The sequence below is a fragment of the Octopus bimaculoides genome, chromosome 1 (assembly GCF_046866305.1).
Source record: "Octopus bimaculoides isolate indiv1 chromosome 1, ASM4686630v1, whole genome shotgun sequence".
Taxonomy (NCBI): Eukaryota; Metazoa; Mollusca; class Cephalopoda; order Octopoda; family Octopodidae; genus Octopus; species Octopus bimaculoides.
Window position 1 is genome coordinate 83,083,850 of NC_142928.1, and position 27,175 is coordinate 83,111,024.

Here is a 27,175-nt window from a genome sequence, read left to right on the forward strand (position 1 = left end):
CGTATTATCTTAAAAAGATTTTAGTCCAAACCCCCATACATAAAATGGACTAAAAGTTTCTTACGAAAATACAAAATTAATATAATTTCAATGTCATGATCAGCGAAAGCGAAACCGGTCGACAAGCACAATACTCTTTCACTTACTAAATATATTTAGAAATATATTAAAACTATATAAGCTTAATGCATTTTCCTTGTTTTAAATTAATATATATTTTTTGTGCATTACAACTCACCACGTGGGGATAATCGAAATTATCCTCCTTTTCGCATTGTATATATATATCTTCTCTGTCTATCTCCCTCACTTGTTCTTCATCCTTTCTGTTTTTCTCTCCCATCCTTTCCCTATTCTTCTCCTCTCCCCTTCACCGTTCCCTGACTCCCTCACTCTTCCTCCTTGACTCTCTCGTCGCTGACACGTGACGAAAGGGGAGCTATCTTTCCGTCCATTTCCTTTCTAAACAAAAGACGTGCCTTTTCCTGTCTCCTCTCATGGCTCGTCCTCCTAGCGTTCTTAATCATTTTTCTATCGTCTTGGCTCAACAGCCCTCGCCGTCCTTTTCTTGTTAACACTTTCATCCTCTGCAAAAAATCCCAAATTTTATTTAATTTGCATTGCGGGAAGGACTGTTTCAACGAAGTGGCGTATTGTCTTTACCTTCGAAACGCGGAGTAGATGAAACAGGGACAACTGAGGAAGGTGTACATTCTTTATGTTGCATGTCTCGTTTCTCTGTTTTTTTTCGTTCTTCGAAAAAAAGTTCGTTTTCTATGTTTTCGTTTCTCATTGTGTTTAACATTTTGTTGATGTCCTGTACCCATATATGCATGTATATATACATATATATGTAGATATGTATATATTTATGTATAAATGCATGTATTTATATATTATTTACATTATTACATGATCGAACGCCACGCATCCTTTTGCACGTAAGTTTTATCTATCTATCTCTCTCTCTCTCTCTCTCTCTCTCTCTCTCTCTCTCTCTCTCTATATATATATATATATATATATATATATATATATATATATATATATATATATATATATATATATATATATAAGATTGACCAGTGACCGGTCTGTCAATATGCTAGAAGAAGCTCACTTAAAATATTCTCAAATGCGGATTCAGCGGAGCAAAAACAGGCGGGCTAGACCAGTGAAAATTGTACATACCTCGATTATCTGCAGACTATAGTTATTATATCGGCAATCTGTACTGATGATAAATAGATACTTTTATTTTGGAAGTATTGATTTTGAAACTATAGTCTGCAGATAATCGAGGTATGTACAATTTTCACTGGTCTAGCCCGCCTGTTTTTGCTCCGCTGAATCCGTATTTGAGAATTTTTTAAGTGAGCTTCTTCTAGCATATTGACAGACCGGTCACTGGTCAATCTTATATACACAAGTACTATAATCGTTTTAGGATCTCGAAAAAAATTTTTTCATGAACCTTCTGATTCTTTTAATGTGCTAGTTTCCTGGTATTAAATTGATATTAATTAATATTGAATTTTTACCATATTATGTTAATTATATATATCTATACACACACACACACACACACACACACACACACACACACACACACACACACACACACACACACACACATATATATATATATATATATATATATATACGAGTGTGTAGACAAAAGAAAGAAGGGCACTCATCACATTTATTGTGTGTTACATGTATAGATCAAAGCAGTTTGATTCAAACTCCTTGGTACTCAGAGTTTCAAGCGTTTGGCTAGTCTTCGGCCATTATTATCATTTATATATATATGATAATAATAGTAATTCTAGGATGGAATTTATAAATATTTAATACATCACTGCGTGCGTTTCCATAAACCACATGATTTTAACATAAGAGTTGGTATCCTTGGGATTAGTACATTATAGTCTGTATTATCCATGGGCATCCGGTTGATCATCATCATTGATTCACCTCACCAGACGATATTGTATTATTGGATGACTCACAGAGGGATATTTATCCTTTCTTGGCAGTCTGAAGGACAATCTAGCTATGTGGGTATTTCTGTAAGTACTTGGCTGGGGGAAGTAGGTGATGGGAATAAGGAAAGGAATGATAGTAATATGAGTTCGGAGGTGTGTGGTGGTTTTGGATTCACTTGCTATTCATTCTGCATATCTTAAAGATGGTCATTGATTCAGCAGATTTAAGGATGGTAGTGTATTTCTTTGTTCTATTTCATTCAAGACTTGTCTCTACTCAATAAATTCTGAGCCCTACAGGTGGTCAGTTGCTATAGAATAGGGTTTGTTGACGAAATTGATTCACACCACCCCGCTTATGGTGACTTTTTTCACTGTACATATATGTGTGTGTGTGTGTGTGTGTGTGTGTGTGTGTGTGTGTGGGTACGTGTGTGTGTGTGTATTGAATTAAGGAAGAAAATATTTCTACATGCATTTATGAACAATTACGGCGCTCAATATAATCTTGACAAAAAAGAAATGAAATTTAGAAATAATTGAAGTAGACAGACACAATCGACAGAGAGCGACACACGCACATACACAAGTTCATGGACATACGCACACACATATGTAAATACAGAGAGAGATAAATATGTTTCAATACTTTATATGCACACACGCGCGCGCGCATGAATAAAACTGAAATTCTGTCTCTCTGGGACTGGTGTGTCTCAGTCTACATTTGCTCTAAATAGAATCTATTAGTGCTATTTTAAAAGAACTCTAAACACTTGTGAACTTAAACTGAATTTAAAATAAAGCCATATTAGTAGGATAATATCATGTAGGTAGGAGACCTATAAATGGTTTATTTATTATTCCTTTATTTATTAATGGTTTATTATTATTCCTCTCTTTAGTTTTATATATATATATATATATATATATACACACACACATATATATACATATACACATACATACAGAAATACACACACACGCATATATATATACATATATATATATATATATATATATATATATATATATATATATATATATATATATATATATATATATATATATATATATATATATATATGTACATATATATATGCATACATATATATACATACATATATATACACACACAGACACACACACACACATACGTATATATGTATATATCTGTATGTATGTATAATGAATGATAGATGGAAAATACCAGATACTTTATTGATCACTACAATCGTTTCGACACATCTAGCATCGAGCCCTCTCGGGTGGTATACTTCACAACTGGTTTAGGTGTATTCCTCGGTGCCTCAGGTGTCTCGCTAAAACAACCTGTTTCGCTCAGTTTAATACCGCATGATGCCAGATGGGAAGAAACAATTATAGTGATCAATAAACATTCCCGTACTATCCATTTTGCGTCCTTCTCATCAATTACATATCCAACAAACACTAAGCCAGTGAACGTGCTTCACTTGCAAACTATCAGATGTATATCATACCATGCGATTTATTAACTACTAACTATATGAGTGTGCGTGCGTATAGATGAATTCGTAGATTGATGGATAAACAAACAGACAGGCAGATACATATAGTTATATAGATACATGCATATATATATACATAACTACACACACACACACATACATACAGGCATGCATTCATGCGTCTTGGAGCGAACACGTTACAATGAAGTAGAGAAATTTGAAAAGACAACACGAAACCGGTTATTTCTCAAAATACAATGTTTATATACCAAAAAGATTTTATAACATTTTTTCTGACATAATTTAAATATATACTTTAACCATGTAACACAAGCCTTCTGTAGTTTTTTCACTCTTATTATCTTTTATACATCCAACCACGTGCTTTCACATACCAACTTTCTCACCTATATATATATATATATATATATATATATATATATATATATATATATTATATATATATAACCTTTCGAAACGCGGAGTAGATGAAACAGGGTCAACTGAAGAAGGGGTATATTATTTATGTTGCACGTCTCGTTTTCTATGTTTTCGTTTCTCATTGCGTTTAACGTGTGTTTAATGTCCTGTACCCATATATGCATGTATATATACATATATATGTAGTTATGTACATATATTTATGTATATATGCATATATTTATATATTATTTATCTTATCATATGATCGAACGCCACGCATCCTTTTTCCAAGTAAGTTTTGTCTCTCTCTCTCTCTCTCTCTCTCTCTCTCTCTCTTTTTATATATATATATATATATATATATATATATACACTTGGAATAAAATCCTCATGTAGGACTTGATAAATTGTACTATGCTTTTGCTTATTACCATAGGCGCCTGGAAAGTTATGTGGCACATGGTTCAGTGGCTAGAGCGTCGGGTTCACAATCATGAGGTAGTGAGTTCGATTCTTGGATCGGGCTCTGTGTCGTGTTCCTGAGCCAGACACTTTATTCTATGTTGCTCTAGTTCACGTTGCTCTAGCTGTAGAAATGAGTTGCGACGTCACCGGTGCCAAGCTGTATCGGCCTTTGCCCTTTCCTTGGATATCATCGGTGACGAGAAGCTGGTTTGCATGGGCGACTGCTGGTCTTCCATAAAACAAACTTATCTCGGAGGGAAACTTTCTAGGTGTAATCCCATGGTCATTCATGACCGAAGGCGGTCTTTACCATTTTATGGGCAATAGCCTAACGACATTTGGTATGAGGAATTGCTTCGTAACCTCCTAATCGAGTGCCACTACAAAAAAAAAAGAGAGAATATAATTATAATGCCTGACGCCATTTCTTAGAGCCCCCGTGGTAAGATTAACTAAATAATTTTGGAAACCAGTTGAGTAATTTAACACCTAAAAGTCTAAGTAATGACACTGACACACACATCCACACGTAAAAACAGGCAAACACCCACTTACACACATATACACGCATAGAACAAACACACTTACACGCAAACAAACACGCGCGCTCTCTATTTCGATGCTTTTGACACGCGCGCTCTGGCGACACTATATACTTATTAATATATATTCCATGATCCCGGATTAATTAAGACATAATATACGCAATTTATGAAACACTAGTATGCGCACGTGCACGTTGGCATACATACACGTTTGTATATACACATACACACACATGCACGTGCGTACACACTCACACGCGCACGCATCACGCGTGTGCACACACGCACACTTATGACTCCTCCACACATTTACTCTGATCTGTATGGTGCCAAATCAGTAGAATAGATTAATATGACATATAGTATACGGCCTGTTTCCCTCTGCTCTGAGTTCAAACCCCACCCTGGCCAACTTTGTCTTTCATCCTTTCAGCATGTATGAATGAAATACTTATCTAGGGCAGCTGGTTGATAGGATGTTAAAGGCCCCGAATATGAAATGTGTTCTTGCTCTTCGTGTTCTGATATGACACCTGCGATGACATTGATGCCAAACTCTATCGGCGTTTCCCTTTGACTTGAACAACATCAATAGCATGCGAAGAGGAGACCTGCATGCTTAAACAAGCGTTGGCCTTTCACTGAAGTACTTTATTCAGGACAAGAGTTCCTTGGGGACGGAATTACCACCAATCTTCCTTAAAAGGTTGTGGTTGAAGGGTGCATTACCAGAACTCTACCACATATTTATATCACATAGATATAATTTGGAGATGATATACTTTAGTCTTCTTTTAAGACATGTTCAAACAATTGTTTGTGCATTTGTAGATTATGTATACTTGTATGTATACTATTTTTCAACCAATGGATAAGTTAGCATACATGGTTATCGGCTTTAATTGCATAATTGACTGTGTATAACCCCTTCATTGGTACTTATTTTCTCGGTCAGGGAACGTTAAAAAATATAGATCAACCTATCTACATTTCTATCTATCTATCTATCTATCTATCTATCTATCTATCTATCTAAACATACATATTTGTGTGTGTGTATATTGTGTATATGTTTATGTCAGATACAACAGTCGGGCCCACACATCTCTGCCAATTTTTGCAAGGACTTCCTATCTGGGAAGAAAAGGTGGTGTTGAGAAATGTCCACTCGTGGGTTCCTGTACATGAAGCAGTGCTCTGAAACCATAAACCTGGTTAAAAGGCTTGTAAAAGATCGGACACCGCTAAAAGGTGCCGGAGCAGCCGCAATTGTACTGCTAAACTGTGCGCAAGACTACCATGAAAAGCAGCTACGTTCCAGTCAATAAGCTACAGTACAGTTTGTGTCCACCCAAGTTCATTTAGAAGGCTCGGTGTAAGCTGAATCATTAATCCAGTTTTCACGAAGTCATTTCGTAAACATGAGCGTAAAACTATTTCCTGAAACATAGTCATCTCCCCTCGTATATTCAAATATTAGCCAGATGATACAAACATACACACATAAATAAATAAATAGATAGATCGATAGATAGATAGATAGATAGATTGATAGATAGATAGATAGATAGATAGATAGATAGATAGATACATACATACATACATACATACATACATACATACATACATACATAAATACTGCACGCACACACATATGCACAAATACCCAGATGATGTTGATAAAAGTTCCAATGAAGGAGCCTTGAATCTATGTTAGAGTCCGGCTCTTTCTCTATTGACAAGAAATACAAAAATGAAGCTGATTGATAACATACATACATACACACACACACTTCCACACACTCACAATCATACATACATATACACATACATACACACACATACGTACATACATACATACACACATACATACATACATACATACATACATACATACGTACGTACGTACGTACATGGATACATATATAAGTGCATACATGCTTTTATTCACTCATGCATAGCGAAATAAATTCTCAGCCACATTCATAAACACCTACATACAGATCACGTGCGTATAAAGTCATATATGACTGCCGTTGGAAGAAATCATTGGTCATATCACAGTAGGAGGAAAGAAAAGCCAATCTAATTTTAGTGTCTTCTCTGCATGTTAAACAGTAAAGATACATAATTGTCGATGCTGCTCGGTATAATGACATATATATATATGTCATTATAACGATCAGCATCGGCAATTATATATATATATATATATATATATATATATATATATATATATATCATTATAACGAGCACAATCGGCAATTTTATATATATATATATATATATATATATATATATATATATATATATATATATATATATATATATGTATATATATATACATATGTATGTATGTATGAACGTATGTATGTATGTTGTTTTTGTTATTCAGTATTTGTATTTTTTCGTACGTCTATATTTGTTTGCCTATAAGGTATGTATTTTTTTTACTTAACAAATGTCGATAGCTGTGTTTACACGACCACTTGCTAATTCGAAATAGCTTAAATACGTACTGCTACATTGAGGTACTTACGTATTCTTTATGGTAATTAAGAGGGGAAACTTTCAGATCAGGAAACACGAATTATCTGTATTTTTGTCTTCTGTTTTATGCCAGTCTATTTTCAGATTTATTTCTAATTTGCTGTAACGGTAAGAACGTATATTTGTAATTTATGAAAGCATTGCCTCGCGGGTGTTCTGTATGCAATGCATATTGTATGTAGATAATCACAGATTGGTAAATTGTAATTAATCGAGTGTAACAACAGGAATTAGGTGGAGAGAAACTATTATAGTTCCACTTATAAAACATCAGTTAGTGTCGTGAAATAAATATATTATTATGTGTTATTGTCATGATTAATTTTCCGTGTCTATAAAGCAATCATACTCTTTAGATGCATATGTTAGAAAGAGCTTTATCAACGAAATCTACGCCTTTCTATACATGTATGTCATTATCATTGTTTGCATGTGACTGTATGTAGTTAAGTATGAAATATGAAATATATATGTTTGAGTTTTTAATTACATATGTATATGAGATACAGAGAGAGAGATATACGAGGACCAAAGGAGAAAGAATGTACGGGAAGCCTGTGTTTATGTTCGAATATATACTTGTTCCTGCATATATATTTTCTATAATGTTACTTATATGAAACAATGTATCACGAACCTGTGGTACATTTGCAGTAAACTAACTTCAGGAGTTAATACCTTCGTCCTGTTCTCTATACTATACAAAACGTAACAGGGTAGATCCGAAATATCTACAACTAGCACCTGTTTAGGAATATTTCATTGAAATTCTTCTTAGAAAAAAGCATGATAAGATATTCCATTATATAATTTTTCCTCCACGTTCAACTTTCATAACTGCATCATGACTGTGAGATATGACAGTATTATTATTATTATTTCAACTACGCATAAATATTTTGAGTTTTTCTTTTTTCGTGCTGTAGGAATTAAATATTTTAATACCATTTAATGTAGAATTTGTGACTGCTGTTGTTGATTCACTCGAGCTCATTTCAGAAGCTCAGATCGAAGATCAAAAGATATCCATTCTTGAACAATGGTCCAGTCTGCCTTTTTGCATATCTAAAACTGTTTAAGATGCCAGAGTATTATTTCAGAAAATTTAACTGTTCTTTCTCACTGAGCCTCTACGCGCTCGTTCTCGGGTACAATTTCTGTAAGACACATTTGTTCTGTTTGCAGCGAAAGAGTTGTGATGACTACTAAGTTAATAAAAAGACGAATGTAATTGTGCCAGGATTATGTTACATTAGCGTATTTTACAGGAGAACATCATCAATTAAATCACAAGAGACGAATATAAAGAAACGGTCTTACATATCTCCAGCATTCCGTAAAGTATTAATTATTTATATAATAATATTCTGTACATTTAAAACAGGAAATTGGGAAGATATTTAGAGTACCGGATAACATACTTTTCCGTATTTAGAGTGCCGGATAACATACTTTTCTGTATTTTAGTTGCGACACCTTGGATTATTGTCTCAAATTCTGCCTTTCATAAATCCGTGATCGATAGGTAAGAAACACAAAACACGTCTTCAAAAATGCTCAGAGCCTCCTTTGGATGTGCAAGCACAGAATAGCCATGGAGCTTTTTAAAAAAAAATATAATGCTAAGGATAACTTAAGAGATACAGTTTTTCAGTTTATGAGAACGATAAACTGGATATTTTACCATAAAGAACATACGAACCCAAATGATCATCATTTCTACTAAATGTAAGTCTGAGATTTAGTGGCATAATGTGTAGTCATGTGACTCTATTAAGTTTTTCATTGACGTTAAGGCATTAGCAATATCAGTGAAAAGTAATTTTGAGTATAGAGAGAATTTGAATTTTAACTGCAGTGTTTTACATTGACTGCCTCTGACCTAAAGAGTTGCAATTATCACAACGCTAGAGATATGTCTTGAGGAAACAAAGAAAAAGAACTTGAAAGATTGCTCAAGCGAAATAATAAGGTAGCTCATGCTAAAACGAAAATTTTGTTATAATTACATGAAATAGTGTTACATAGTTTAAGTATTAACATGCGTATAACTTATTGTGAGTCAGTGTTTCTTTCTGAGGCAGTTGCAACTAAAATACATCAAACAATGGTGCGTTAGGGATCATATGTTCCCTAATTAGCTTTGGTCAATCCTTGATTTTATGTTGTGTGTCTCCGTTAATGACATCAATTTAGTTCAATGCTTTTTATCTCCTGATATAGAATGGAGGTCCAAAATATAAACATTCTGATATGATGAATGTACTCAAACCAGCGGCATTCACCAAAACCAACCTTGCATTGAGCAACAAGAAGAGAGATAAGGGGATTGTGCCCTCAAATCACTTGTTTGTGCTCACAAAATGTTTTGAGCCCTCTTGAGATGACTGGAGCATGAACCATTACAGCGATCTTCAATCTTGAAAACGCTCTCTACACATGCCCTGAAAAAGGCAAAGCTTGGCTAACATTCAGTACTTGACTGCCAGCCATTTCGAACCTTATTACAAACGCTCCATACTAGTCTATTGCTTGTATGTCTCAATGCAAGATGAGAGCCAGCCCTACCAAATTGTTTAGCGGTGTCCTTAAGGGGTTATGGACATATTATTACCCATCGCTTACTGCTGCATTATAAATGTATGACTAATTATGCCTGTATATACATACACACGTCAAACGAATTTCACTTCAGTGCACTACTTATACATATAACATTTGTACTGTGCCGATCATGAAATATCAACCATCATCATTTAAGCTGGAAATGTGTCACTCTTAGAAGAGCGTCTACCACTCTAGTAATGTGTCTAACTAACAACTTACTCAATCATGACTATACTATGCTGTATACACATCCGAATATTAGAAGAGTAATGATTAAATGCACTGTCCATGCGTATAACGTTTTGCAGCACCGTTCATAAAATATCAGTTATTTCCTTTAATGGCGGATGTGTGACCCCTATATACAAAAACAACCACAATACTAGAAATGTATCCAAAAGAAGGACACCAATCAATTATTTTAGTGATACAGGTATTTTCCTTATTACGTGAAGTTCCGTGACGTCATTAATAGTATTTTCCACTGACTTTCATTTTGTGTAGAAGTCAACAAGAAATGCTTCAGGTTACAGAAATCCATGCTACGGTTAGATTTGGGGGAACAAAACGTTTCCGTAAGGCAGAGGATGCTTGCATACGGATTGACATTCACATATGCGTAGAACATTAAGTCATGTCACCATTCTGCCATAACACTTCCCTTTTGCTTGTATTTTTAATTTTTTGTCTTACTTTATGGAAGAGTCACTCCAATCAGTTCTGAAAAACATGCAACGAGTTATTTGGATTATGTCTAAAGCAGTCGTGTTGCTGTTAGTTTTTGTGCACAATTCTTGTTAATGTTACTTCGCTTCTTGCTTACTTTTACAAATTTTGAAATATTTTCTGCACTTCCTCTTTACACAATGATTGATTGTTAACTTTGGGTGTCTGTCATGGTGGTCTGGGTAGTCATTTTTGTTTTTCATTTCTTTCAGTTTTTTTCTTCTTTTTTTTTCATCTAAGCAGATTCGAGGTGTTAACGTTTATGCAGTTACATTCTCGTCAGAGACGTGATCTTGTCATCTGTCACAGACAATCAGTCACAGCACTTGTACTTTTTACAAGATTTATTGTTTTATTATTGATACTATGTTTTGTTGTTTCTGCGATACCCTTTCCCCTCACCACACTTTGTACCCCTCCTCATCTTATTCCACCTTATTGTTGCTGTTATTATTATTATTATTATTATTATTATTATTATTATTATTATTATTATTATTATTATTATTATCATTGTTGTTGTTGTTGTTGATGTTGCTGCTGCTGCTGCTGCAGTGGTTGTTGTTGTCGTCGTTGTTATTATTCCAGTCGGTCCACACAGAAAATGAATTTCATCGTCAGTGTGACAGGAAAAGGTAATCGTGACCAGTTTTCTTTTCTTGTCAACGTTATTGCTTCTTCATATTCTTTCATTTCGAAGAAGCCAACGATTATGTTTGTTTTTGTTAGTTATTGGATTTTTTTGAATTTCTGTTTTTTTTTCTTCTTTTTTCTTCGGAACATATTACAATTCTGTGTGTGTTAATTTACAGTTCCGGAGACCACGCTGTCCATCTTTCCACAATTCGCCAGCAAACAGCGCCTATAACTAAATATTACTTGTAATTATGTGAAAACGTCAAAAAACCTTTAAACATTCTCTTTTAGATTCCAAACAAAACTAATATTGAGAATCAAAATAAAATATTATTTTATATTTCTAAACCTTTATACTATGGAAATTCACCAATTAATTGTGGGTGTTGTATCCATCCACATCTTGGTAAACGCCAGCAGATATACGAATATTCACAGAGACACTGACACACAAACACATATATTTACTCATATATTCACACATACATACATACATACATACATACATACATACATACATACATACATAAATACATACATACACACGCACATATATATATATTTAAAAATAGGATAAAATCTTTATAAGAATTTATCAAGTAGTCAGCGTAAAGAACCTCATAAGAGAAAAGTCACAATTATTCCCCTTAAATATATTTATTTATATTAAGGGCATTAATACACATAAATGCCCTTAATATATATAGGCGCAGGAGTGGTTGTGTGGTAAGTAGCTTGCCTACCAACCACATGGTTCCGGGTACAGTCCCACTGCGTGGCACCTTGGGCAAGTGACTTCTACTATAGCCTCGGGCAGACCAAAGCCTTTAAGAGTGGATTTGGTAGACGGAAACTGAAAAGAAGCCCGTCGTATATATGTATATATATATATATATATATATTTATGTGTGTTTGTGTGTCTGTGTTTGTCCCCCACCATCGCTTGACAAGCGATGCTGGTGTGTTTACGTCCCCGTAACTTAGCGGTTCGGCAAAAGAGGCCGATAGAATAAGTACTAGATTTGTTCGACTATAGGCGGTGCTCCAGGGTGATATTTAAGAGGAATCTGTAGACTTAAAACGTACAATTTGACAAAAAGTTTTGTTACTAGAAAACTTGACCTTTTCGTGAAATGCTCCAGATATCGTTAGCAGTACACTTCACCTCTTCTTGAGCCAATCATTTCAGGATTGAGAGGTTTCATTGTGTGGGAAGCATAGAGATATAAACTGATAAAATCACTTTCGGTCACATCTTCAGCTTTGTTGCTTGCACATAACTTGTTTAGTTTAGATACAGTGTCGGTATTGAACTTGGCGATCTCCAGGCTGATACATATCTATTTAAATGATTTAGAATCTAAAATAGAATTGTTCACCTGTTATAGGACATAGCATTTTTTCTTATCCATTATTATTTTAGCGTTGCTTCGCTTTGTAACATAAAATATTAACTACACATATAGACTGTGTAACATTGCTACTTTATCTGTTAGAAATATTCGCAAATGGTTATTATCAAGCGACAAAAAACAACAACTGTCCGCCAATTTCTGTTGTACAATATTTCTAACATCGAAATACTTTCACTGTACATCGTTTTTATGTTTGCCTCAGACTATCTTGACATATTTTTAGTGTAGAGATAATGCTGGTGTCTACCAGAAAGTCTAGAATTACGTTTCAGAACTTTAAGAGTTTCTTAATGATAATCAGCTGGTTAAAGTTTCTGTCGACTTATTTTTTTAAACTTTCTTTTCAGATCGTCATACATTTCTTCAGTCAACTGCGTGAAAAAATTGTTTCTTTTTTTTTAATACAAGAAACCAGGGAATTGTCCAATAAATGCTCGTTGGCTAAAATGTATGCGCACTCATTCCCATAAACTCTCATATATATATATATATATATATATATATATATATATATATATATATATATATATATATATATATATATATATATATATATATATATATATATATATGAATATATATATGTATATACATATACATATGTATATGTATATGTATATATATATGTATATATATATATGCATATATACATATATATATATATGTATATATATATATATATGTATATATATGTATATATATGCATATATGTATATGTGTATATATATATATATATATATATATATATGTATTTTTGTATATATATATATATATATATATATATATATATATATATATATATATATATATATATATATATGAGTGTGTGTGTGTATGCGTGTGTGTGTCAGTGTGTGTGTATGTGGATTTGCGCATATACTATGAAATGTGTGCTAGAATGTGTAGTTAAAAAATTCTCCTCATAACAAAGTGATTCGGGCTCGATCCCATTCGGTGACAACTTAGGCAAATGTCTTCTATCATAGATGTGGCTCAGTCAAAGCCGAATTCCATTCTAATATCAGCACTAAAACAGTGGACTGTGTCCACCACGGAACTCACCTGTGTCTCATCTTTTCCATACAGTTTTAAATAATACATGAAGAGGACGTGACTGATTGTTTGGGATTTTTCCTTTAGTTGGTATCCCAAGTTCATTTTCCTAAGTACCAAGGTAAGGGGTATCATACAGAGAACAAAAAGCAACGGAGAGAAGTTATCCTTCTGGAAAATCCCTCTTCTGATACCCAGGTTGCCCAAACCTTTTCCATAAGATGACATTTCAGTTTGTCACCCCAACCATACTTCTCTTCAGAAAGCACGTTATATTCCTTGCAATTCCAAATGTGAAATCACATCATAAACTTTGCAACAGTCAATCCAGGTAATTCCCAAATTTGTTCTTCCTCGTTTACAATCTTGCTTTACCATTTTGTCTACAATCTTGCATTACCATTTTTATACTTCTACATCTCCTACAGTTTGTTTGTTCCGTCGGTAATATGCCATTTGCATCAAAGAATTTGTACAGTTCGGCAATTCCTCCTGGCAGTAACTTCCACATTAACAAGAGTCAAGAAATTGGTCTGTAATTGCCAGCAGCATTTCCCTTTGATGCATCCTGCAGACAACAACATCGTTCGTCCTTTTGTCAACCAGCCCGGAATTTCTTCTCCATTGATCAATGCATTAAATTGCTTTGCAATTAATTTATGGCAACTACTGAACTTATTTTTATCCAAAATCCCTTCACACCATCAGGTCCTGCTGGTTTCCAATTGCTTATCTTTTTACCCATTTTTCTGATACCGTCTTTTGTGAAGTGGGTAACCTCTTGCTGGGGATAAGAAGCTGTTTCCTTCAAGCTGTAGAGCCATTCAGCTGTAGAATTATGTTGTTCTCGCTTACTCCATATCTTACCTCAGAAAAGTCGACTTTCATCAACATCAGGAACTAATCTTTCACGTTTTTTATCATCATTAATCTCTTGATAATATATTTTTGGTCAGAAGGCGGCGAGCTGGCAAAAACGTTAGCACACCGGGCGAAACGCTTAGCGGTATTTCGTCTGTCTTTACGCTCTGAGTTCAAATTCCGCCGAGGTCGACTTTGCCTCTCATCCTTTCAGGGTCGATAAATTAAGTACTAGTTGCGTACTAGGGTCGATCAAATCGACTGGCTCCCTGCCCCTAAATTTCGGGCCTTGTGCTTAGAGTAGAAAAGGATATCTTTTTGGTTAGTTCAAGACAGTTTGTTTTGCCGGTATTGATTAATCTGTTGTTCAAAGCTAATTAACTTTGCTTATTTTGCAAATATGCATTGCTTCAGTTCTTCAGTTACAACATTCAGGCTTTTTGTATCTACACCATACTTCTTAACTTTTTCGAAATTTCACTCAATCTTGAGTTCTCCATTTCTTTTCCTGTCAAGTATTAACACTACACTGTTCAAGGAGTTTATATCTTCTGAAATTTTCCTTTTCCACCAAGTTTGTTTATTTTCTCTTCTATTCGTCGCTGTTCTATCCTCAGTAGTTCTCAATCCCATTCTTTCTGCCACAATCCTACTAACAGCTTTGATATAATTATTTGTTCGTGTGATGTTCTTTGTGTCAATATGTCTCAAAACATTACTGACTTTACTCATCTCTTGATTCAGTCTACGTTGGCTTGGCTTCTTGAAGTCGCATATAAATTCTATCTCTTCCGTATTTAATAGATCCTAAATCCTGTCTATTATTAACCGGCCTTCATTGTTTAAGCAGTCACTGATCTCAATTCGTGCACAGTTCACGGTCGTATATTCTTGCGAACAATTGACCATCTCTTCCAGTATGCCACTTTCGTTTATCGTATGCCCAGCATTACCCGATATCCTTCTTTTAATAGCTTCTGGCTCCAATTCTGTTATCCATCCATTTTTTCGCATTGCTCTTGCTTGGTCACATAACCTTTCTTCAGTAATTTCAAACAGATCCATTGCCTTCCGTTCACTGTGCATTTGTTTTCTGTACCCTCTGACAGGCACGCCATTCACATTGACTGGGGTACTCCGGTAGTAACAGCCCATAACCATCATCTTTACTTGTTTATTCCATCTATGTCTTGTAGCATGGCTAGTAGTGGCTGGATTACGACCGGGCCCACCCTGCTGCACATTGGGACACCTGCTAGGTATGGAACCTCTACCATTAGTTCCAGTCCCTTTCAATCCGTTTTCGTTATCTCTTTTGATTGGCATTTTCACTCACAAATGAGGTGCGCTTTTAGGTTACTACCAAACGGTGTTTTTATCCAGACATCCTCTCTATCAAGGTATTATTATTACTGTTATTATTATTATTATTATTATTATTATTATTATTATTATTATTATTATTATTATTATTATTATTATCATTATTATTATTATTATTATTATTATTATTATTATTATTATTATTATTATTATTATTATTATCATTATTATTATTATTATTGCACGGAACTAAATACCGTGCTATATTCCTTCGGTTCTGTTCTTCTAAGTTCACATTGCACCTACGTTAATTTTGTTTTTCCTCTAACCATGGTTGAGAAAATAGGTCCCAATCAAGCACAGTGTTAAATGCAATTGACTTGCCTCTCCTCTGAAATTACTGGTTTTGTGCGGAAATTGGAAATAATAATGTTAATTACTACTATTGTTGTTGCTGTCGTTGTCGCCATTGCATTTTCTTCATATTATACTCGGTGGGATAAGAGATGCTTTGCACTATTCGTTCAGTTTCCTTACATTCTCATTTCAAATTCAGCCACTGTCAACTCTGCTTTTTATCATTCCAGGATAAAAAATGTAAAGTACTAGTCAGGTTGTGTGGTCCATTTTATCAGCCAACAACTCACCCAAAGTTTCAGATCTTGTACCTATGTTAAAAACAATTATGAATTTCACTATATATATATATATATATATATACATGTATGTGTGTGTATGTGTGCGTGTGTGTATGTGTGCGTGCGTGCGAGCGTGTGTGTATGTGTGTGTGCGTGTGTATGTTTGTATATATGTATTGAGTACTTCCTACTTCCTAGCTTATCTTTATACATACATTGATGCATAGAAACATAAATTAAAATGTCGGTGGAAGAATATTTTCTCTTGAGATTTGTTATACTTAAACTACAATGCAATAGAAAATCAGTTAATTAAAACCATTGCTAATTATAATTGTGTTGTATTAAGAGGAGTTACATAATATACGTTTAGGTCTTATATATGTTTTAACAATTATATTTCCAGATATGTTAAGTGTAACTTGGTGAAACAAGTATATTAATGTTCGTAATAAGTAATATTACCAGTAGGTGGGAGGCGGGTAACTAAGTATTGCATGCTCGTTTGGATAATAAGTTGAGAGGAAATGCACTGATAATAGTTTGGTTGATACTCAACTGAATAACATAACTCTCACCTGTGTTGCAGACTCCACATTTGGACAAAGGTTAGAATGGTGATTAGAGCATATAAAGGATCTAAATATCTGATATTTCGTCCATCAACTTGACAACAACAGTCGCTGCAATATATTTTATTTTCATCTTTCATACATACGACTTGTTACAAAAGTGATACAAAATAATATGACGATGAATAAAAAATCATATAAAAACTAAGCGAGATGTAGAGATGTTGCACAACGTATTGAAACAGGTTAAGCAACCTAAATAAACAATAAATAATTTCACAAGATAATGATAAGAAAATAAAACAAAGTAGTTAATAAGTTGCTGTTCGTAACCAACATAGTTAATCAATCACCCTAAAATGTATCTGCATTTTTTAGGCTAGATCTTCAATTTAAAGTTGAACTGGATTAATTCAATACTTGGAGTTAAAATAAATTGTGAAACTTTTATGAAAACACATTTATGAGAAATATTTTTGCAGTTATTTTCTATTATTAGTTGTTGCGTTTATCAACTCTAACCGAGCGAAACTATCGTAGCATATACACAATCCTTTTAACTATAAACAGCCATCCACTCATCCGTTTTTCCTTTGAGGGAAGACTACACGGCATTTTCCAATGTAATGAGAAGCAGTGGTTAAGTCTCGACTTATAGATGTTGCTAGTGCTGATAAAGTTTGTTTATATTTTACTAAAATATTGTGAATGACATAAGGAACATCATCATCTTTGGATACGAACTCTGTTTGTGTTATGGCCGCCTTCACTGCCATACTCATGGCCCAATGAATAATAAGCAATGTATTATAAGTGAATTGTGATGTCAAGGCTAAGTCTTGAAGTTTTATGTGCTCAATTAACATTAATTTAGTAAGGTTAGCTCATCAAGAGCACGTGACGTGTTTGAAGAAAAACAAAGGTGGCGGTATTATTGCAAGTGGAAGGTATTCTACCTCATTTGTGCAAGTACTGTCCTTAGGAATAGCATTATGTTACAAATTCTCTTGGCCCACTTAACTAAACAAAACTGCTTCTTTATAAAGTCAAAATAAGTTAATATCTACCAGTTACATTTCTCTACATGTTCACAAACGAAATTACTGTTTTTTCAATTCGTTTGTCATGTAGCATTAAAACACAAATCATAAAATAAAATAAATATAATCTAAATTAAACTCAATGATATTTGTACTCACACTGCAATATTATTACTTGATCTTTCCTAGAGCCAAGAGTCATAAAAAATATTTGATGGACAAATCAGACATACGCGTGTTGCAACACAAATCTCTATCCTAGCTAATACCAGTATTTTATAATTAAGAAAGCTTAAATACCAGACACCACTACTTAAGAGAAATACTTTATATAAAAAAAAACCATTAAAAAAACATGTCTTAGCCGCGTCGGATTTCTTAACGACAAAACACTACCACCATCATCACCATCTTTAGTAAAACTACCCACACCACCATCGAGTAAATAAATGAAGCAACAGTCATCCTATGTTCAAAAAGTAACAGCCAGAATTTCATTAAGTCATTGTCTTAAGTAAAGAAGAGTTGTGTTGTAAAATGTGTTCTCTACACATTTCTAAATGGGTCGGCACATTCTTCATTGTAGTTCTATTTAAAGAGTGACCTCGGTCTAAAAACAACAGTATGAGCACCATTATAAAATCTACAACAACCCCAATAGCTTATCAGCGTTTATTATTCGAATACCTTGCTTGCTAAAATTACTTTAGCAGAATATGTCTACTTTTTCTTCAGGATTCCTACCTTCCCCTCCTTTTCCCCAAAACTATGAATATTTCTTACAATTTTGTTTTAATTTTGTTATATTAATTTGGTGTCGAACCAAATGAAATAATTGAAACACTATTTCGAATTAATGTCTTTTTAATGTACCTTATAATATTAATGCTGAAAATATCAAATCTGTCATAAAGCTACACACAAACTCAATCATTCACCCGAGCTTAAGCAACCGAGTAATCGCTAAGATGCTAAGATGGATGCCCGGTTAAGAACATCCAACTTTTAGCCTGAAATACAAACTCTTATGATGAGAAAATCTCGTCTGAGAGGGACAGCGTATGAGGTAGGAAAGATATATATAAGGATAAGTAGATATATATATATATATATATATATATATATATATATATAGAGAGAGAGAGAGAGAGAGAGATAGAGGGGAGATAGAGATAGAGATAGAGAGAAAGAGCGAGAGAGAGAGTAAGTGAGGAAACAGTGTAGGGTGTGTAAAATATGAATTTCTGATTTGGATGAAAATATATTGATTCAAACGAACCTCATTACATGACTGGTACTTTGTGTCTGTTGGAGCGATAAAATTATTATTTACATATGAATGATTTTTTTCACTCAAAAGATTAAAGGCCACAGCAAGATATTTCAATGCATTTCATGGTCTATGACAGGTTCATGGGATTTCAAAGTTTTACAATCAAAGGAAAAGAACCGCTAAGTTATGGCGACATGAAAACACCAACACTGTTATCAAGCGGTGATGGGGAAGAAACACACACACAAAGGCACACACACACACACACATACACACACACACACACACACACACACACACACACACACACACATACGAATATATATATATATATATATATATATATATATATATATATATATATATATATATATATTGTTGTACTTGGGGATGGTCATATTGCCAGTTTAGCCAATAAAAACACACGCACTGTATATTTGGTGTTAATTTGCTTCAGCTTTATATTACATTAATCTTAATCTTATTTCGGCCAGAGTTCTTTCGTCACACTTCTGTGACCTCATCAGTGGTCCTTTGTTTCCTTCTTTCTTACGCGTGTCTCACCTTGCTAACTATCAGCCATTTTGACAAAATGACTCATAGTTAGCAAGGTGAGACACACATAAGAAAGAAGGAAACAAAGGACCACTGATGAGGTCACAGAAGTGTGACGAAAGAACTCTGGCCGAAATAAGATTAAGATTAATGTAATATAAAGCTGAAGCAAATTAACACCAAATATACAGTGCGTGTGTTTTTATTGGCTAAACTGGCAATATGACCATCCCCAAGTACACCAACATCTGTTTCAACACACGATTTCACATCAAAAATCTTACAAAACAAATATATATATATATATATATATATATATATATACCATGTGCTTCTTTCAGTTTCCAACTACTATATCCACTCACAAGGCTTTGTCGGCCCGATGTTATAGTAGAAGAGACTTGCCCAAGGTGTTACGTAGCGGGACTGAAACCTCTGTAAAAGCTGCAATGTAAATAAGTGGCATTGGCTTGGTATCGATAGTAATTTTTTCGCTAGTATAGATTCTATTATTTTCATAAACCCACCCCCACTTAATATTTAGATGCGCGTGTATTTATTTGCACCGTACATATGAGTTTTCTTGCTGAGTTTTATTTTCTACACTCATTTCAATACATTTGCTACTTGCCTAATTTCTTAAATCTATCTATCTATCTATCTATCTATCTATCTATCTATCTATCTATCTATCTATCTATCTATTTATCTATCTGTCTGTCTAGCTATCTATCTATCTGTCTGTCTGTCTGTCTGTCTGTCTGTCTCTGCCTTTCTGTCTGTCTGTCTGTCTATCTCTGCTTTTCTGTCTGTCTCGCTCTATCTACACACACACACACACACACACACACACACACACACACACACACACACACATATATATATACATGTAAATATATATGATATGTGTTTGTGTGTGATCCGTGTGTATGTGTGACTATCAGTTACACGTATTGCTTTGTGTCTATCTAAAAACTGTTAACTAGTTATTCCTACCGACGGTTAATAAACTGGAACAGCTTGGTACTGAACTAAATACTTTAGAGAAGTGTTTTCTTTTAAAATCTAGTTTTCTTATCGAGCGACCATACCAGTATTATTACAGAAAATGCAACCTGGTTTCAGTAGCTTTTCAAGAAAGTTAGCCGACTATTTATATAAAAGACATCATTTACCTGTCTTTTCGTTGCTATTGTGATGTACTCCATCAACGACGCGTTCTATTCGGCTTTACATGTTTCACTTACGGTGGTCTTGTAGCCAAAACAAACCTATTGGTAATCTACAGACGTTCTCTTTCTTCTATGCAAAAACTAAATCAAGCAACAACGTCAGCAACTACGACATGAATAACATAATGAACAGAAGCAACAAAAAGGAACATGTCTTACATTATTCACCACAAACACACACACAAACACACGCCAAGATAAAAAAGAAAACAACTAAAACAAAAAACGAAAACAAAAGCTATATAAAAATAGCCACAACAATTGGAACAGACATATTTCAGTTGCAACTCTATGTATGTGTTAGTGTGGAGCTGCAGATATTTGATCTATCAATTGCCAGATACAGAGATCTCCCTGGTGTTTCAATAATAACATTTTGAGAAGCAGCGTCCATTTCATTATCTCGTCGACAGGTCATAAATCACGGGCAATTTGCTTCGACTAAGGACGCAGTTGCCCGAGTTTTTCTCTCTCAATAAATAAATTGATAATTAAATCACCCGTTCCTGCTAATATCTAATTGATTAATACCATGCTGTTTCTTCTTCTCTGAACGTCGCCGTCCACATACAAACACAGAGACATATATATATATATATATATATATATATATATATATATATATATATATATATATATATATATATATATATATATATATATATATATGTGTGTGTGTGTGTGTGTGTGTGTATGTGTGTGTGTGTGTGTGTGTGTGCGTGTGTGTGTGTGTGTGTGTGTGAGAGAGAGAGAGAGAGAGAGAGAGAGAGTGACAGAGACAGCGAAAGAAGAGAAAGTGGGAGAAAGAGCAAACAGCTAATGTCAACCGGCCAAAGACATCTTAAATCGGTACTAATGTTTTCGTGCAAATGGTGTGCGATGATGCTTATTTTCAAGCGGTCGTAAAGGAAGAAAACAATGAGGAAGGAAGGATGTTAGAAATAGAAAGAATGGAGGTGGAGAGCAGAGAGAAATAGGAGAGATATAAAGAAAACGAAGAAGAATAGGAGAAGAAGCAGAACGGAAATTCAGAGGTGCAGTGTTAATTATCAAATATTATAAGTCAGCCATACTTCTATGACTGTTCGGTAGTTCCATAAAATGAAATGAATGTGTTTCTGGAATAGCGGTAAGTAGAGGGGGACTGGTGGAAATGACAATAGATTTGTATTGGCTACAATGACCTCCCAAAATGAGCAACTCTATAAATACATCGACATAAAGGCTCATGGGAATGCGGCAACAGTGATGGTGACGACAGCAGTGGTGAAAGTGGTTTGATGGAGGTTAATTTTCTTCCCGTTGTGACGGTAAAATTAGAATCATGATTGCTAAGTGTGAAATATCATCTGTTTTCTAATATTTTGTTCGCCTGTCGAGGCACTTTTAATGAAGTGCATAGTTTAATGAAGTCTTTCTAGTACGGTGTACATTTTTTTCGGCATATCATTTCATTGTCATCAACTGGATTTCATCAAAAAAATGGAAACCATAAAACTATTCAGGTTTCCCCACGTACTTTTTATGTCATATCTAAATAATTTGAGCAGTGTATGAAATAAGTTACACCTGAATATAAACACTTTTATCTAACTATCTAGCTCACTTCTCTCTCACTCTCTGTCTCTGTCTGTCTGTCTGTCTGTCTGTATGTCTCTCTCCCTGTCTCTCTCTCTCTCTCTCTCTCTATATATATATATACTGTCATTCCATCGCACTGTTATTCCATCGCTTACGGCAACAAGGGTCCCAGTTGAACCGATCAACGGAACAGCTTGCTCGGTAGCTTAACAGATACCACAGACACAGTACCCCTTCACATACTTCTCAGAGATATTCAGTGTGACACAGAGTGTGACAAGGTTGAACCCTTGAAATACAGGCACTACTCATTTATGCCAGCTGAGTGAACTAGAGCACCGTGAAATAAAGTGTCTTGCTCAAAGACACAGTGCGCCGCCGGGAATGGAACTCGCGACCCTACGATCGCGAGACGAATACCTTAACTACTAAACCACGTGCCTTCACATTAATCATTATTATTATTATTATTATTATTATTATTATTATTATTATTATTATTATTATTATTATTATTATTACTATTATTATCATTATTATTATTATTTATATATATATATAAATAAATATATATAATTTCTTTATTGCGCACACGGGGTGCAAAACAGAGGGGACAAACAAGGACAGAGAAAGGGATTAAGTCGATTACATCGACCACAGTGCACAACTGGTACTTATTTAATTGACCCCGAAAAGATGAAAGGCAAAGTCAACTTCGGCGGAATTTGAGGTCAGAACGTAACGGCAGACGAAATGCTGCTAAGCATTTCGCCCGTCGCGCTAACGATTCTGCCCGCTCACTGCCCTATATCAACATATATATATATATATATATATATTAACATAAACAGTAATCCCTCGCCATATTGCGGTTCACCTATCACGGTTTATTATTTAAGCTTACGGCGATACCTCCGTGGTGTTGTTTTGCATTTATAATATAATATAAATTATAAAATTATAATTCATATTATAATATAATTCAAATTATAAAAACATTTTTTTAAACTACAGTCCAGTACTGTTTCTACTTCGCGGATTTCACCTATCACGGGGTTTTTTGAAATGTAACACATGTGATAGCCGGGGGATTACTGTATATATATATTAATCAATCACCCTCTATATACATATATATAGAGAGAGAGAATGCGATGGTAAATTGCCATTGTATACTTTTTATGTCGCGCCTGCGCATTGTTTGTTTTTGATTTTTATCAGCTACACAGTATACTAGGGACGGTTGGGCACCGTCTGTGAGAAAATCAGTACCATGACGCAATTTATTCTGCCAGAAATTTGGAATCGATATGCTGCAATGCTTGGCATTCGCCCCGGAAGCTCCAATACAAGCATTTCAGAGTGTTTGTGTGTCAAACTGAGGTCAGTGCATGTACCGAGAGACTGATAAAAATCAAACATCCATTCAACATCATGGTGCTTGGAATGATCCCTAGTGATGGTGACGTTATGCTTCCATTACTATTCCCACATAGCCTCAGCATCAACACGGAAGCCTACATCAAGTGCCTGCAGGAGGTAGTGCTGCCCTGGATCAAGTGAGTGGCTGCTGGAAGACCCTATGTTTGGTATCAGGACTCTGCACAATGCCACACAAGCAAGAGAACGCAGTCATGGCTGTTAGACAATTTCTACTATTGATTTCTGCTTGATTATTATGTGTAGATTGCAGTTGAGTGCGAGACCAACAAAATTGATTGTAAAAACAAATATGAACTGAAGGCAAGGATTATGAAAGCATTCACTAACATAGACAAGGAGGCCATCCAGAAGAGTTGCAGGAGACTAGGAAGTCGTGTGGAGGCCCTTGTAGAAGCCAATGACGATTTTATTGAATAAATTTGCTCTTTAGTATTTCAAGATATTTTTATGTAATTTTGATTAAATATATCTGTTAAAATAAGATGCGGTATTTCCATTTTTGCATAATTTATACGACGATATATATACACAGCCCCATGTGTATATATATCTGCCTGCCTGTTTATCTGTCTGTGTGTCTGTCTGTGTGACAGCCTGTCTGTGTGACAGCCTGTCTGTGTGACAGCCTGTCTGTCTGTCTATCTATCTATCTATCTATCTATCTATTTATCTATCTATCTATGTTGAAAACTTGTTCAACCCATGACACTTCATGGACCCTAAGTAGTATATTTGTAAAATTCGAATGAAATCGGTTGGGTAGTTCTCGAGTTTTAATGATGCACTCTTACAAACAGACAGACATGCTCAGTTTTATACACACACACACACACACACACACACACACACACACACACACTCACACACGCCCCACCCCCACACACTCACACAGACACACATATATATGGATATGTGTGTGTGCGTCTGTCTGTGTTTGAAACGACAATCCAAAGCGCTCACGCACGCAAGAAACTTCTTCCAGAATGGTTAGTGACGTTCTGATAAACACTCAAAAAATAATGTTTTAAAGAAATTTTTTTTATACTTGATAAAACTGTACCAAACAATTTTCAAAAAGGCATCTGAATACACACACACACACACACACACACACACACACACACACACACACACACTTATATATATATATATATATATATATATGTTTTTTTTTTCTCTATAGTTTCAGCTCAGAGCTGCGGCCATGCTGATGCGTGTTTTCGTGTGAGTCTGTAATGTAAAATTTGATTATTTTACAGGTGCTTCATAATGTGTACATTAAATGTTTGTTACTTTTAGAAATATATGCAGATTGTTATTTTTCCTCCAGATTAGAGGATCACAAAATATTATCGTATGATATATCGGTGTGTCACTTAAGATCTGAACCCGGAGCATTGAATATATGATAGATCTTTCTTGAATGTCAGATGTCAATTTCGTGTTAAATTAATTACAGTAGAAAACACCAGTACTATTTAAATGTTCATACCATTTTATCAGTAATAGATTCATTTATGTACGAGTAAATAAACTGTCTCTGTGTCTCTCAGGCAATCTTTTTTCAATGTATTACTTTCTATAGTCCTATCTCGTAATTGCAGCACATATATTTCCATGATTCTCCTCTTGCTTTCTCTAGGGGCTTATAAAAATCATTTATACAAAAACATATGATACGATATTAAATTCCATTTTAATGAAAATGAACGATTAATATATGTAGCCAAAACTATAAGACAATCTAGCAAAACATACTAAAAAAACATACTAAAAAACAATAAGAAAACTTTCTATATGATGACAATAAAAATAAATAATAACAATAACGAAAATTGATGATGGGTGTAATGATGACGGTGCTGATGATGATAATGGTGATGATAATAATAATAATAATAATAATAATAGCAGTAGTAGTAGTAGTAGTAGTAGTAGTAGTAGTAGTAGTAGTAGTAGTAGTAGTAGTAGTAGTAGTAATAATGAAAAGTACGAAGAAGGCTGGCGTCATCAACACCGAAAATTGAACGAAAAATAAAAAATGAAAAAGCATGGAAGGAAAAGAAAATGTACGGTGCGTTTGCAAGAGATATGAACACCAAGACAGATGCAGAGGATCGGTGGATATGGATGAGGAGAAATGACCTTTAGATAGAGACAGAAGCACTTATATGCGCAACTCAAGAACAAGCGTTAAGGACCAATTATATGAAGTGCAGAATAGAGGACACTACCAATAGCGACAAATCCAGAATGTGTGGTGAGAGTGGTGAAACGGTATGGAACATCGTTAGCGAATGCCCAAAATGGCACAACGCAAATACAAAAGACGCCATGACAATGTGGCAAGAATGGTCCATTGGGAGCTCTGTGGAAATCACAGCCTACAAAGAGCAAAGACGTGGTATGAACAAACACCAGAAGGGGTCACCGAAAATGAGAACTACACAATCTGTGGGATGGAATGATCCAGTACGATAGCCTGACCAGACACAGGAAGCCGGACAGTGTTGTGGTGAATAAATAAGAAAGAACATGCATGATAATCGACATACCATGCCTCAGTGACAATAGGATCAATGTGAAAGAAGAAAAAAATAGACAATTATGACGATTATAGATATATGTACATATGTAAGGAAAATAAGACAAGGTAGAAAATGCCAAAATAATCATGCACTACATTTTGTAATGGTTGGTACTGTTTTCTGTCTTTTCGACTTTTTCAACTAAGAGTAAAACAGAGGTGGATATTAATT